Source organism: Colobus angolensis, unplaced genomic scaffold, assembly GCF_000951035.1.
Source record: "Colobus angolensis palliatus isolate OR3802 unplaced genomic scaffold, Cang.pa_1.0 Scaffold59, whole genome shotgun sequence".
Taxonomy (NCBI): domain Eukaryota; kingdom Metazoa; phylum Chordata; class Mammalia; order Primates; family Cercopithecidae; genus Colobus; species Colobus angolensis.
In genome coordinates, this window is record NW_012119487.1 from 4869759 (window position 1) to 4885135 (window position 15377).

Genomic DNA, 15377 nt, shown 5'->3' on the forward strand with positions numbered 1-15377 from the left:
TCCATTTGCTTGGTAGATCTTCCTCCATCCCTTTATTTTGACCCTATGTATGTCTCTGCATGTGCCTAACATATGATCTGTTCTAGAGAATGTTTCATATACAGTTGAGGAGAATGTATATTGTGCGGTTGTTAAATGGAATGTCTCATGTATTATTTAGCCTAGAGTGTACTTTAAGTCTGATGTTCCTTTATTGATATTCTGTCTGGATGATCTGTCCACTGCTGAAAGTGGGTTGTTGAAATCTCTTACTATTTTTGTATTGCAGAATGTGTCTCTTCAGATCTATTAATATCTGCTTTATATGTAGGTACTTTGATGTTGAGTGCATATATTTACAATTATTATAGTTTCTTGCTGAATTGACCTTTTATTATATAATCACCTTCTTTGTTTCTTTAAATTTGTTTTAATTTTATTTTTTGTAGACACATAGTAGGTGTATGTATTTATGGGGTACATGAGGTGTTTTGGTAAAGGTATGCAGTGTGAAATAAGCACATCATGGAGCATGGAGTATTTATTCTCTCAAGCATTTATCCTTTGAGTTATACACAATCCAGCTATACTTTTAAAGTTATTTTAAATTGTACTATTAAGTTATTATTGACTATAGTCATCCTGTTGTGCTGTCAAATATTAGGTCTTACTCATTCTTTCAATTTTTTTTGTACCTATTAACCATCCCTACCTCTGCCTCTCAACCCATCGCTACTATTCCCAGCCTCTGGTAGCCATCTGTATTAGTCTGTTCTCACACTGCTGTAAGGGTACTACCCAAAATTGGGTAATTTATAAACAAAGGAAGTTTAATTGATTCACAGTTTTGCATGACTGGGGAGGCCTCAGAAAATTTACAGTCATGGCAGAAGGGGAAGCAGGTACTTTCTTCACAAGGCGGCAGGAGAGAGAGAGAGAGAAAAGGGAAGAGCCCTCTTATAAAACCATCAGATCTCATGATAATTCACTATCATGAGAATAATATGGGGGAAACTGATTCAGTTTCCCATGATTCAGTCACCTCCCACCAGGTCTGTCCCTCAGCAACTGGGGATTACAATTCAAGATGAGATGTGGGTAGGGGATGCAGAGCCTAACCATATCATCATCTGTCTACATGGACACAGGTCCATGACTTCAATTGTTTTGATTTTTAGATCCAACAAATAAGTGATAGCATACAGTGTTTGTCTTTCTGCGCCTGGCTTATCTCACCTAACATAATGATCTCCAGTCCAATCCATGTTGTTGCAAAGGACTGGATCTTTTTTTTATTTTTATGTTTTTGAGATGGAGTTTCACTCTTGTTGCCCAGGCTGGAGTGCAGTGGTGCGATCTCAGCTCACTGCAGCCTCCACCTCCCGGATCTAGTGATTCTCCTGCCTCAGCCTTCTGAGTAGCTGGGATTACACGTGTCCACCACCATGCCTGGCTAATTTTTTGTATTTTAGTAGAGACAGGGTTTCGCCGTGTTGGCCAGGCTTGTCTTGAACTCCTGACCTCAGGTGATCCACCCGCCTCGGCCTCCCAAGGTGACTACAGACATGAGCCACCATGCCCTGCTGACAGATAACTGGATCTTATTCTTTTTTATGGTTGAATAGTCCTTTGTTGTATATAAGTACCACATTTTCTTTATGCATTCATCTGTTGATGGACACTTAGGTTGCTTCCAAATCTTAGCTATTGTAAACAGTGTTGCAACAAACACAGGAGTACACATATCCCTTTGCTACACTGATTTCCTTTCTTGTTGGTATATGCCCAGCAGTGGGGTTGCTGGATCATATGGTAGCTTAATTTGTAGTTTTTTTTGAGGAACCTCCAAACTGTTTTCCTTAGTGGTTGTACTAATTTACATTTCCACCAACAGTGTACAAGGGTTATTTTTTCTCTACATCACTAGCATTAGCAATTGCCTGCCTTTTGGATGTAAGCTATTTTAACTGGGGTGAGATGATATCTCATTGCAGTTTTGATTTGCATTTCTCTGATGATCAAAGATGTTAAGCATCTTTTTCATATGCCTGTTTGCCATTTCTATGTGGTTTTTCCTTGAGAAATGTCTATGCAGATCTTTTGGCCATGTTTTAATCAGATTATTTGATTTTTTTCCTATAGAGTTGTTTGAGATGTTCCTTTTATATTCTGGTTATTAATCCCTTGTCAGATAGGTAGTTTACAAATATTTTCTCCCATTCTGTGAGTTATCTCTTCGCTTTGTTAATTGTATCCTTTGCTGTGCAGAAGTTTTCTAACTTGATATGATCTCATTTGTTCATGTTTGCTTTGGGTGCCTGTGTTTGTGGGGTATTACTTATGAAATTTTTGCCTAGACCAATGTCCTGGAGATTTTCCCCAGTGTTTTTTTGTAGTAGTTTTATAGTTTGAAGTCTTATACTTGAGTCTTTAATCCATTTTGTTTTGATTTTTGTATATGGTGAGAGGGGACTAGTTTCATCCCTCTGCATATGGATATCCAGTTTTCCAAGCACCATTTATTGAAGAGACTGTTCTTTCTCCAATGTATGTTTTTGGCACCTTTGTCAAAAATGAGTTCACTGTAGACGTATGAATTTATTTCTGGGTTCTCTTTTCAGTTCCATTGGTCTATGTGTCTGTTTTTACGCCACTCCCATGCTGTTTTGGTTACTGTAGCTCTGTTGTATAATTTGAAGTCAGTTGTGATTCTTCAATTTTTTTTTTTCTTTTTGCTTAAGATAGCTTTGGTTATTCTAGGCCTTTTGTGGTTCCATATAAATTTTAGGATTGTTTTTTCTATTTCTGCGAAGCACACCATTGGTTTTTTGATATGGATTGCATTGGATGTGTAGGTTGCTTTGGGTAATATGGAGATTTTAGCAGTATTGATTCTTCCAATCCATGGGATATTTTTCCATATTTTTGGTGTCCACTTCAATTTCTTTCATCAGTGTTTTATAGGTTTCATTATAGAGATCTTTTACTTCTTCAGGTAAGCTCATTCCTAGGTATTTAGTTTCATTTATGGCCATTGCAAATGGGATTATCATTATTATTATTTTTTTTTGAGATGGAGTCTCACACTGCCACCCAGGCTGGAGTGCAGCGGTGCGATCTCGGCTCACTGCAAGCTCCGTCTCCCGGGTTCACGCCATTCTCCTGTCTCAGTCTCCTGAGTAGCTGGGACTACAAGGCGCCTGCCACCATGTCTGGCTAATTTTTTGTATTTTTAGGAGAGACAGGATTTCACCATGTTAGCCAGGATGGTCTTGATCTCTCGACCTTGTGATCCGCCCACCTCGGCCTCCCAAAGTGCCGGGATTACAGGCGTGAGCCACCGCACCTGGCTATAAATGGGATTATTTTTAAAAATTCTTTGCCACATTGTTGACAATTGGCATATGTAAATACTACCAATTTTTGTATTGTAATTTGGTATCCTGCAACTTTACTGAATTTGTTCATGAGTTTTAATAGTTTTGTGGTAGAGCCTTTAGGTTTTTCCAAATATAAGATTATATCATCTGCAAACAAGGATAATTTGACTTCTTTCTTTCCAATTTGGATGCCCTTTATATCTTTGTCTTGTCTGATTGCTCTAGCTAGGACTTGCAGTACTGTGTTGATTAACAATGGTAACAGTGCTGATTGCTTTAGCTAGGACTTGCAGTACTGTGTTGATTAACAGTGGTAACAGTGCTGATTGCTCTAGCTAGGACTTGTGGTACTGTGTTAACAGTGGTAACAGTGCTGATTACTCTACCTAAGACTTCTGGTACTATATTGAATAATAGCGGTGATAGTGGGCATCCTGATTGTGTTCCAGATCTTGGGGGAAAGGCTTTCAGTTTTTCTCCATTCAGTATGGTACTAGCTGTTGGTCTGTCATATATGGCTTTTATTATGTTGAGGTATGTTCCTTCTATCTCAAGCTTTTATTGAGGGTTTTTATCATGAAAGGATGTTGAATTTTATCAAATGCTTTTTCAGTATCAATTCAAATGACCATAGTTTTTTTCCTTTATTCTGTTGATACGATGTATCACATTGATTGATTTGCGTCGCAGGGATAAATCTCAATTGGTCATGATGAATGATCTTTCTAATGTATTGTTGAATTCGGTTTGCTGATGATTTCTGCATGAGTATTTATCAGAGATATTGGCCTATAGTTTTCTTCTTCTTCTTCTTTTTTTTTTTTGATGTATGTTTGTCTGGTTTTGGTATCAAGGTAATACTGGCCTTGTAGAACGAGTCTGGACATTTGGAAGAGTTCCCTCTGTCTCTGTTTTGCAGTAGTTTGATTTGGATTGGTATTAGTTCTTTAAATGTTTGATAGAATTCAACAGTGAAGTCATCGGTTCCTGGGTTTTTCTTTAGTGGGAGACTTATTATTATCGCTTCAATCTCAGTACTTGTTATTAGTCTATTCGGGTCTTGGATTTCTTCATGGTTCAATCTTGGTAGTTTTTATGTGTCTAGGAATTTGTTATATTCTTCTAGATTTTCCAATTCATTGGCATATAGTTGCTCATAGTAATCATTAATGACCCTTTGAATTTCTGCCGTCTCAGTGATAATGTCTCTGTTTTCATTTCTGATCTTATTTATCTGTATCTTTTTGATTTTTTTTCTTAGTCTGGCTAAAGGTTTGTCAATTTTGCTGAACTTTTCAAGAAACCAGTGGTTTGTTTCATTGATTGTTCATTTTTTTAAGTTTCAATTTATTTCTTCTCTGATCTTTATTAGCTCTTTCCTTCAACTAATTTTGGGTTTGGTTTGCTCCTGCTTTTATAATTTTTAAAGATGCATCATTAGAATGTTTATTTGAAGTTTTTCCTCTTTTTGATGTAGACATTTATAGCTATAAAGTTCTCTCTTTGTACTGCTTTTGCTGGGTTTTGGTATGTTGTGTTTCCTTAATCATTTATTTCAAGAAATTTTTCAATTTTCTTCTCAATTTCTTCATTGACCCACTGGTCATTCAGGAGCATATTGTTTAATTTCTCTGTATTTATATAGTTTCCAAAATTCCTCTTTTTAACAGTTTCTAGTTTTATTCCACTGTGGTCAGAGAAGACGCTTGATATTATTTCAGTTTTTTTGAATGTTTTAAAACTTGTTTTGTGACCTAAAACATGGTCTGTCCTTGAGAATCATCTGTGTTCTGAGGAAAAGAATATGTATTCTGCAGCCACGGGATGAAATATTCTGTAAATACCTATGAAGTCCATTAGGTCTATGGTGCAGATTAAGTCTGATGTTTCTTTTTTGATTTTTTGTCTAGAAGATCTGTCCAGTGCTCACAGTGGGGGGTTGAAGTCTTCAGGTATTACCGTGTTGGAGTTTATCTTTCTCTTTAGCTCTAATGATATTTGCTTTATTTATCTTGGTGTTCCAGTGTTGAGGGCAGATATATTTAAAATTGTTGTATTTCCTTGCTGGATTGATCCCTTTATTATTATATGGCAGCTTTCTTTGTCTCTCATAGTTTTCTGTCTTGAAATCTATTTTTTCACTATAAGTATAGCTATTCCTGCTCTTTTTTTGTTTGTTTGTTTCAGTTGGCATGGAATGTCTTTTTCCTTCTCTTTATTTTTGGTCTATATGTGTCCTTGTAGGTGAAGTTTGTTTCTTGTAGGCAACAGATGAATGGGTTTTGCTTTTTCATTCATTCAGCCAGTCTGTGTCTTTTGATTGGAGAGTTTAGTCCATTTACATTCATTGTCATTATTTCTAAGTGAGGATGTACTTCTGCCATTTTGCAATTTGTTTTCTGGTCTTCTTTTCTTTCCTTCCTGTCTTTCTTTAGTGAAGATGATTTTCACTGTTGCTATAATTTCATTTCTTGCCTTTTTTTTTTTGAGACATGGTTTTGCCATGTTGCCCAGGCTGTAGGATCTTTTCTTTATCTTTAGCCGTTGGGAGTTTGATTGTCAAATGCCTTGACATAGTCTTCTTTGGGTTAAATGTGCTTGGTGTTCTATAACCTCCTTGTACTTGAATATTAGTATCTTTCTCTAGGTTTGGGAATCCATTTCAATAAACTTTCTGCCCTATCTCTTTCTCTACCTCCTCTTTAAGGCCAATAACACTTAGATTTGCACCTTTGAGACTTTTTTTTAGATCCTGTAGCCATGCTTCATTGTTTCTTAATTCTTTTTCTTTTTGGCCTCTCTGACTGTATTTTCATATAACCTGCCTTTAGGCTCACTAATTCTTTCTTCTGCCTCATCAGTTTTGCTATTAAAGGACTCTGATCTGTTCCTTGGCTCCAATTGCATTTTTCAGCTCCAGCATTTTTCCTTAATTTAAAAAAAATTTCAATCTCTGTTATATTTCTGTGATAGATTTGTGAATTCCTTCTTTGTGTTATCTTGAATTTCTTTGATTTTTCTCAACACAGCTATTTTGAATTCTCTTTCTGAAGTTTCACATATCTCTGTTTCTTCAGGAATAGTCCCTGGTGTCTTACTGAGTTCGTTTGGTGAGGTCATGTTTTCCTGGATGGTGTTGATGCTAGTAGATGTTTTTCAGTGTCTGAGCATCAAAGAGTTAGGTATTTATTGTAGTTTTCACTGTCTGGGCTTATTAGTACCTGTCCTTCTTGGGAATGCTTTTCAGATATTTGAAAGAACTTGGGTGTTATGATCTAAGCTGTATCTACTTTAGGGGCTAGCTCCTCAAGCTCAGTAATGCTGTGGTTGTTGCAGACTCATAGAGATACTGCCTTGATGGTCTTGGATAAGATCTGGGAGAATTCTCTGGATTACCATGCAGAGACTCTTGTTCTCTTTTCTTAGTTTCTCCCAAACAAACAGTCTCTCTGTCTTTGTCCTGAGCCACCTTAATCTGGGGATTGAATGACACAGTTACCCCTGTGGCTATCACAACTATGACTACGCTGAGTCAGACCTGGAGCCAGCACAGCACTGGGTCTTGCCCAAGGCCTGCTGTCACCACTCCCTGGCTGCTGCCTATGTTCACTGAGGCCCTGGAGCTCTACCATCAGCAGGTGGCAAAGCCAGCCATGCCTGTGTTCTTCTCTTTAGGGTGAGGAAGTCCCTCAGACCCTGGGGTTGGAGGTTCAGCCTTGCCATCCAGGAGTCAGGGACCTAAGAATTCTACCTGTTGTTCTGTCATACTGTCCCTGACCTGGCAGTCGAACCACAAGACACAGTCCTTCCCACTGTTCTCTCCACTTTCCAAAGGCAGGAGGAACCTCACCCTGTAGCCACCACCCACCCAGGCTATGAGGAGTACTGCCAGACTACCATAATGTTCCTTTAAGGTCCAAGGGCTCTGAAGTCAGCTTGTGGTGAATGCTTCCTGGCCTACGACTCAGCCTTCAGAGCTGTGGGCTCCCCATTTGGCCAGGGCAGGTTCAGAAGTGCTGTCCAAGAGTCAAGTTCTGGAATCAGGGACTGCAAGAGCCCACTTAGTGCTTTACTTCCCTGTGGCCATGCTAGAACCTAAGGTGCAAGACAAAGTCCCCTTTACTTTTTCCTCTGTTTTTCTCCAGTATAAGGAGTTTTGCCCGTAGCCACTACAGCTAGTAATGTGCTGAGTTTTACCTTAAGCCAGCAAGTCTCAGAGGCTCAGCCAAGGCCCTTGATGTAGTACCTGGGTATCACTGCTGGTTATTTTACGTCCAAGGCTCTTCAGATAGCAGGTGATGAACGCTGCTGGGACTGGGTTTTTTCCTTCAAGGCAGTGGGTTCCCTTTTGGCTTAGGGTGTGTCTAGAAATGTTGTCTGGGAGCTATGGCCTGGAATGGGGACCTCATGATTCTTATGGTGCCCTATCTTGCTTTGGCAGAGCTGGTATCCAAGATGTAAGACAAAGTCTTCCCTACTCTTCCTCTCCTCTCCTCCAGTGGAAGGAAGGGTGTCTTTTGGAGCCGTGAGCTATGCAGATTGGAGTTAGGGGAGGGGTGATACTAGCACTCCCTTGGCTGCCCCAGATGATATCTCAGTATGTCATGTTTCCCCCTAGTCCACTGTCTCTGAGCCTAGTTCATCACTAGGACTTGCCTAAGAGTTGCAGTCCTTATGGTCTAGACTGCCTTTCACATTTACTTGTACATAGCACTGTAGCCCTTGGTGGCAAGGTTTGCAGGAACTCAAATTTGCACCACTGGGATCAGGGATTTCCCTTTGGCCAGGGCTGGTTTAAATGCTCCCTCCATGGGCGGTTATCAGCAAGAGTTTGGTCAGGTTTTGCTATCTCCTCTAACAGGACAGCTCTAAGTTCAGTGCCCCACAATTGCTGTGTTCTCCCTACCCCTGTGCCCAGAGATGTTCACCCCACTGTGTCACTGATGCCAGGGGTTGTAGAGGGGTGATATTGGCAATTCAGGACTGTTTTTTTTTTCCTATCTCTTCAGTGCCTCTTTCAGCAATAAGAAGTTAAAATCAGGACTATGAGTACTCACTTGAGTTTTGGTTCTTACGAAGGTTTTTTTTTTTTTTTTTTTTATAGATCGTTCTTAAGTTGGTGTCCTTGCACGGGGGTGAATTGGTGGCGGGGACTATTCCCTATCTTTCTCTGCCTGTCTCTCCCCTTGTCTCTTTTTACACTTTTGAACTTAAAGTCTGTGTTGTCTGATATAAATTTAGCTACTCCTGCTCTGCTTTGGTTTTTATTTGCATGGAATAACTTTTTTCTTCACTTCATTTTTAGGTAAAGTGAGTCTTAGGTGAGTTTCAGGTAAACTTTTCTCCTTACAGGTAAAGTGAGTCTCTTGTAGGGAGCTATAATTGGGGTGTTGTGTTTTTGTTTTGCTTTGTTTTTCTTCCATTCAGCCACTCTATGTCTTTTGATTGAAAAACTCAATCCATTTATATTCAAGATATTTATCTTTAGATAAAGACTTTCTACTGCCATTTGGTGATTGCTTGCCTGCCTGTCTCCCTCCCTCCCTCCCTTTCTTCCTGCCTGCCTGCCTGCCTTCCTTTTTGTTCCTGTCTTACTCTCTTTCAATCTTCCTTTGTGATTAATAATATTTTGTAATGACACACCTTGTTTCCTTACTTTTTAGCTTTTATGTATTTGCTATACTTTTGCATTGTGATTACCATGAGGCTTATGAAAAACATCTTATAAAGGCTATTTTAACCTGACAACAGCTTAACTAACTGCATTAAAAAAACTTTATACTTCATCTCTCCTTCCCATATTTACAATTTTTGATACTACAATCTATATCTTTTTAGCCTGTGTATTCTTTAAAAAATTATTACAGCTATTATTGTTTTTAATAGTTTTGTCTTTTAACCTTCATACTGAAGATGTAAGTGATTTACATACTGCCATTACAGTATTTGCATATTTTACATATTTTACATATTTGCATATTTGTACTTTTATCAGAAACTTTTATACTTTCAGATTAGTATGTTTTACACTTTCAAGTGTTTTTCTTACTAATTAACATTCTTTACTTTCAGGTTGAAGAACTCTAGCAATTTCTTGTAAGACAGATCTGGTGACATGATATTCTTTGATTTTTTTCCATCAGTTTTATAGTTTTCCTCATAGATCATGTACATATTTTATTGGATTAATTTTAAGTACTTCTTGTTAGTAATATGAATGATACTGAGTTTTAAATTTAAAATTTCAATGGCTTATTTGTAGTATGTAGAAAGGCAGTTGACTTCTTGTATATTGACTTTGTATACAGGTAACTTTACTATTCTTGATTATTAATTCTAGGACGCTTTTGTTTGTTTTATCAAATCTTTGGAAATTTCTGCATACATCATTATGTCACCTGAAAATAAAGACAGTTTTATTTCCTCTTTCTCAATCTGTATAGCTTTCATTTTATTTTCTAAATGTCTTATTGCATTTACTAGGACTTCCTGTACAATGCCTAATAGGAATGGTGAGAGGGGAACTTGTTCTTTTCCTGATCTTAGCAGAAAAGCATCTAGTTTCTTACTATCAACATTAAGATGTTAGTTGTAGGTCTTTGTAGGTGTTCTTTATCAAGGTGAGGAAGTTCTTTTCTATTCTTAGTCTGCTGGGAGTTTTTTTTTATCATGAATAAGTATTGGATTTTTTAAATTGCTTTTATTGATATGATCTTAGGATTTTTCTTCTTTGGCTGTTGATGTGATAGAGTAATTAATTGATTTTGGGGTGTTCCTCTGTGGTTATTTATTTCGCACTCTCTACTTTCTCATGCCTTGCCATTTTGCTTCATCTGTTCCCTAAATAAAAATCTTGGATCACTATGTTTTTGCATCTTTTTTTTTGAGGCGGAGTCTCGCTCCGTCCCCCAGACCGGAGTGCAGTGGCCGGATCTCAGCTCACTGTAAGCTCCGCCTCCCTGGTTTGCGCCATTCTCCTGCCTCAGCCTCCCGAGTAGCTGGGACTACAGGCGCCCGCTACTGCGCCCGGCTAGTTTTTTGTATTTTTTAGTAGAGACGGGGTTTCACCATGTTAGCCAGGATGGTCTCGATCTCCTGACCTTGTGATCCGCCCGTCTCGGCCTCCCAAAGTGCTGGGATTACAGGCTTGAGCCACCGCGCCCGGCCTGTTTTTGCATCTTTAATATATGAACCACCAGTTGAAGTTCCTGCCTTCAGCTTGCTCACTCTTCAAAAACAGGACATTTGACTGATTTTAGTCTAAAAATTTTGATGTGGGTTTTGATACAGCACCATTGAAAATAAACAGTATGAAGGCATAAATTATATACAATAGAATGAACGTATTTTGAGTGTGTAGTTCACCGAGTTTGAGAAGTGTTATACATCCATATAATCACCACCAGAATTATGATATGAAACATTTTCATCACCCCAACAACTTTCTCTTATGCCCTTTATAACTCATCCTTTCCCCTCACTTGTGGTTCCTGGCGACCAGTGATCTATTTTCTGTCATTATAGTTTTACCTTTTCTTCAATTTTATATAAGTGGTATCACTTAGTACATAGTCTTTTGTATCTGGCTTTACATAGCATAATGCCTTTTAGATTTATCTACATTGTGTTGGCAGTTGGTTCCCTTTTATTGCTGAGTAGCAATCTATTGTATAGATACGCTACAGTTTGTTTAGTCATAAGTTAATGGATATCTCAGTTGTTTCTGGCTACTGGCTACCATGAATAATGAATTTGATTACATTTTTTTTGGCAAATATATGCTTCCATTTCACTTTGAAAAATACCTACGAATAGGTTCACTGGGTCGAAATTACCAAGCTACTTTTCCATCCCTACCAGCAATAGATGAATCAGTTGCTCTATACCCTTGTTAGCATTTGGCCTTACTAGTTTAAAAAAATTTAGCTATTCTAGTGTGTGTGTGTTGTGGTATATTGTGGTATTAATTTGCATTTCCCTAATGACTCATGTTTTTGTGTATCTTTTCATGTGATTATTTAACATTTGTATATCTTCTTGGTCAAGTGTCTATTAGAATATGTTGCTCATTTGTAGATTCTGTTACTTGTCTTACTGATTTATTAGAGTTCTTTATATATATTAGACAAAATTTTTTTATGTGTTTTGCACATATTTCTTTCATTCTGTTATTTGTTTTCATTTTCTGAAAAATGTCTTTTGAAGAGGAAGTTTAATTTTATGAAGTCTAATTTGTCAATTTCTTTCCTTTATGATTTATATCTTTTGTGTTCTGTCTAATAAACCCTTGCCTAACTCAATGTCACAAAGATTTTTTTCCTTTGCTCCTTTAGATGTTTTATAGTTTAGGTTTTACATATAGATCTGTTATCTATTTGTTTTTATGTGTAATTGCAGGTAGTTTTTTAGCTTAAAAAACAGAAAACATTTATTTTATGGTTTCTGCAGGTTAGGAACTAAAGAGTGGCTTGTCTGGGCAATTCTGGCTAAGAGTTTCTCATGAAGAATCAGACACTGTCTGGGCATGTGGTCACCTGAACTCTTCACTGGGTGGGGCAAGAATCTCCAAAAGGACTCACCCATATAGCAGTCAAAATGATGCTGGTTGTTGGAAAGTAACATCAGTTTCTCTTTACGTAAGTTTCTTCAGAGAGGCTGCTTGGTTGTCCTTATGACATAATGTCTAGCTTCTGCCAGAGAGAGCAACCCAGGAGACCAAGGCGAAAGTTTCAGTGCCTTATATTTCCTAGCCTTGGAGTCATACAGTATTACTTACATAGTATTCTGTAGGTCACAGAGTTAAGCCCTTATTTACATTGTGCGATTCTACTGTATTCTATGGAAGACTTCCAGGAACACTGATGGGTCATTTCTATCTCAGCTGACATGAATGGGTAAAGAGAAGAGATCACATGCAGGAGATTTTTGGGGCAGATCTAGAAGCCGTGCACATTATTTTCTGCTAAGCAAGAACCACAGGGGCAATTCGGGGATGTAATTGAGCTATGTGCTCAAGGAGAAGAATAAATAGGTGTGAGAAGCATCTACCAGAAAGTTATTTGAAAACAAGATTTCAGGTAATGTCATACAAAAATGCCATTTTCTTTTTTTTTTTTTTTTTTTTGAGGTTCTTAAGACATTTAGAACACCAATTTGTGAGGATAAATTCCATTCGTCAGGGCAAAAACAGATCGCAGGTAGCCCTGGAGCTGAGGAACAGTTTTGATTTTTGGTAGAATTTGTGAGTCCACAGCTTTTTGATCAATCTTGCGCTGCTCTGTAATCTTGTATTTCTCTTTCTCTGTGTCGAAGATCTCACCTTCCTGGTGTCTGGGCTTCCGCAACTTCTTCTTCTTGAAGTAAGCATCAGTAAGATGTTTTGGGATTTTGACATTGCTGATATCGATTTTGGTTGAGGTGGCAATGACAAATTTCTGGTGTGTTCTTCGTAGAGGAACTCGATTGAGGACCAGAGGTCCAGTCACAAGTAACAAGCCACTAGCCAGCTGCTTCAAGAAAACCACCCTCTTGCCCCTGTGGCGTCCAGTAAGGATGATCAGAATGGTCCCGGGGGTAATGCTGGCTCGCAGTTTTCTCACGTGCTGACTGAAGGGTTTTTTGCCGTGGCTCAACAGCTTTCGAGGCACATCTTCAGTAGGATAATATCTAGGCATTTTGCGAAGTTTAACCACCTGGGTACCGCCGTTCTTGTCACCACCAACTGGTTTTCTAAGAGTTGCAAGAACCTTCTCCTTCTTTTTCTTTTCAACCTTGGATTTAGCGGCTGAGTACTTCCTCTTGTACATGGCCTTTCTGGAATACATGGCAGATCGGGAATGCCAATTCCTCTGACAAGGACAGGGTTGCGGCTGCAATGGGGCTTCCCCTTCTTGGGCTTCTTAGCCTTGAGGTTACCCTTTTTCACCTTGCCACCAGCATGAGCCTTCTTGGCTTCGGGTTTCTTCTCTTTAGTATCTGGCTTCTCAACTTTTTCACCCGCCATCTTGCAAGATGGGAAAAAAAATGCCATTTTCTTTGGACATGAAAAATACATGGAACTAGAATTGAGAGAGAATAAAATTAATAAAATGACAGGTGCTACTGAATAAGAATATATTATACACTTCAGTATCATATAATTCGGCCTTTTGCTCTAATTTAGTGAAAAACAGTTAATCACTTCTGTCCTACTATGTTTGAAGAAGATAACTGACATGGTTTAAGTATCTGTTTTGTGGCATATATATTAGATACTTAATATACCTAGATTTATATTTTACTCATTTTAGCCCTGAGAAATAACTATTATCATCTGCATATTACATATAAGGAATAGATTCAAAAAATGTAAGTAAATAGTTTGAGATCATAGGGATAAGATACAGAATTCAAATCTATGTGAATCTCAGCTGGAAAGCCCATGATTTTTCATCATAAACAAAATAAAGATACTCTCCTTTAAATCACTGAATCTATATAAGTTCACTCTTAATTGCTTAAAAGATAGTATTTTTAGTGTTCCCTTTCCAGATGAGTCATTCTAGATCTTATATATTCTTAATATTCTGGATCTGTCTGAAATTGCAGACTTGTGATAGAAAGATGTAATTGAATATAATGTGAAAATAGAACATGAAACCGTATCTTCTAAACACTGTTGTTTAGGGAGCTTTCATCATATTTGGAAGCATTTTTGCAAAGTGGTTTCAAGCATCCAAATAAACTAGTATGTTATCAAAGAACTCTAGGTATAGAATATTTTAAATTATGTCACCCAGAAGCCACATATACTTCTTTAAAGGACCAGTTGTAGAAAAATCTACAACTGGAAACCAAAATATTCTCTTCAAAATGTCTTTTAGACAACAAATACACCTTTAGTGTATTTACCATGCATTTTGTAAGATAAATTACTCAATGTTATTAAAAGTTTGAAAAGGTATTTTATGATCCAGTGTTAATTACTTTAGTGGTGAAGAAATTTGAAAGTTGTGCAGATATGCTCTATAATGGAAGAGTCGTTTACTTATGAAAAACAACATTACTAGAAAACTGATAAACTTAGAAGTAAATGGCAAGCCAAATGACCCCACAATTTTGGCATGTTATTAACCTGCAAATTATCCAGAAACATCAACTAGGATCTTAAAATCATGTAGGTGAATCATTGGAAAGTCATTTTTTTTTTTAGTCTTAGCAAAAAGCTAAATTAGATCAATATTCATTTTTTCTCATGGCCATTTTGACAGTTTTCTTGAAACAGTTGCACTGAAATGACTACTTCAAAATATAAGAAATGAGGGACAGAAGAGATAGATTCGAGATATTCTGGAGATAAAACTAGTGAGGCTCATAAATGAATTGGATGCTATGGGTGGCAGAAGAAAAGGGAGGAGGCAGAATCAAAGGTTATATTCCAATTTTTGGTTTAGGTAACTGGATGATCTTGGTGCCAGCAAATGAGATAGGAAACACATGGGGAGGAAGAGTGGGTTTGGAGGTGGGAGGAAAATATATTCAGTTTTAAATGTTGATGAGTTTGAGTTCACTGTGGAACACTGAAGTGGAACTATTTTTCAGTTATTAGAAATAGTCTTAAACTGTGAGAAAAACTTTACAACTAGAGATATAAAGTCTTGAGAGTCATCAGTATGAAGCAATGAGAATGGCTGAAATTACCTTTGAGGAAAATGTGGGAGAGGTGGGTTAAAAGTAGATGTTAAGACATCACTAACATTTAAGGGGTAGGCTCAGGAAGAGAAAGCCCTAGCTAAAGAATCTGCAGAAAAATGATGACAACATGAGAGCCAAGACAGGGATAGACTAAGGGATGGAGATTGTCAAAGAAGAAGTGATCTTCAGTGTTGTCAAAGAAACAGGGAGGTTTACCATCAGAGTGAACAGGCAACCTACAGAATGGGAGAAAATTTTTGCAATCTAGTCATCTGACAAAGGGCTAATATCCAGAATCTACAAAGAACTCAAACAAATTTACAAGAAAAAAAACAAACAACCCCA

At 37.7% G+C, this 15377-nt stretch overlaps 1 protein-coding gene and 1 pseudogene across 3 annotated transcripts in view; one reads left to right on the top strand and one right to left on the bottom strand.

Annotated features, from left to right (window-relative positions):
- Positions 1–15377, top strand: part of RABGAP1L (RAB GTPase activating protein 1-like) — an 812347-nt gene that overhangs the window by 145678 nt on the left and 651292 nt on the right. The window lies entirely within an intron of this gene.
- On the bottom strand, positions 12471–13364 carry LOC105526378 (annotated as a pseudogene). Its single transcript, XR_001004078.1, has one exon. The product of XR_001004078.1 is annotated as a 60S ribosomal protein L6 pseudogene (transcript).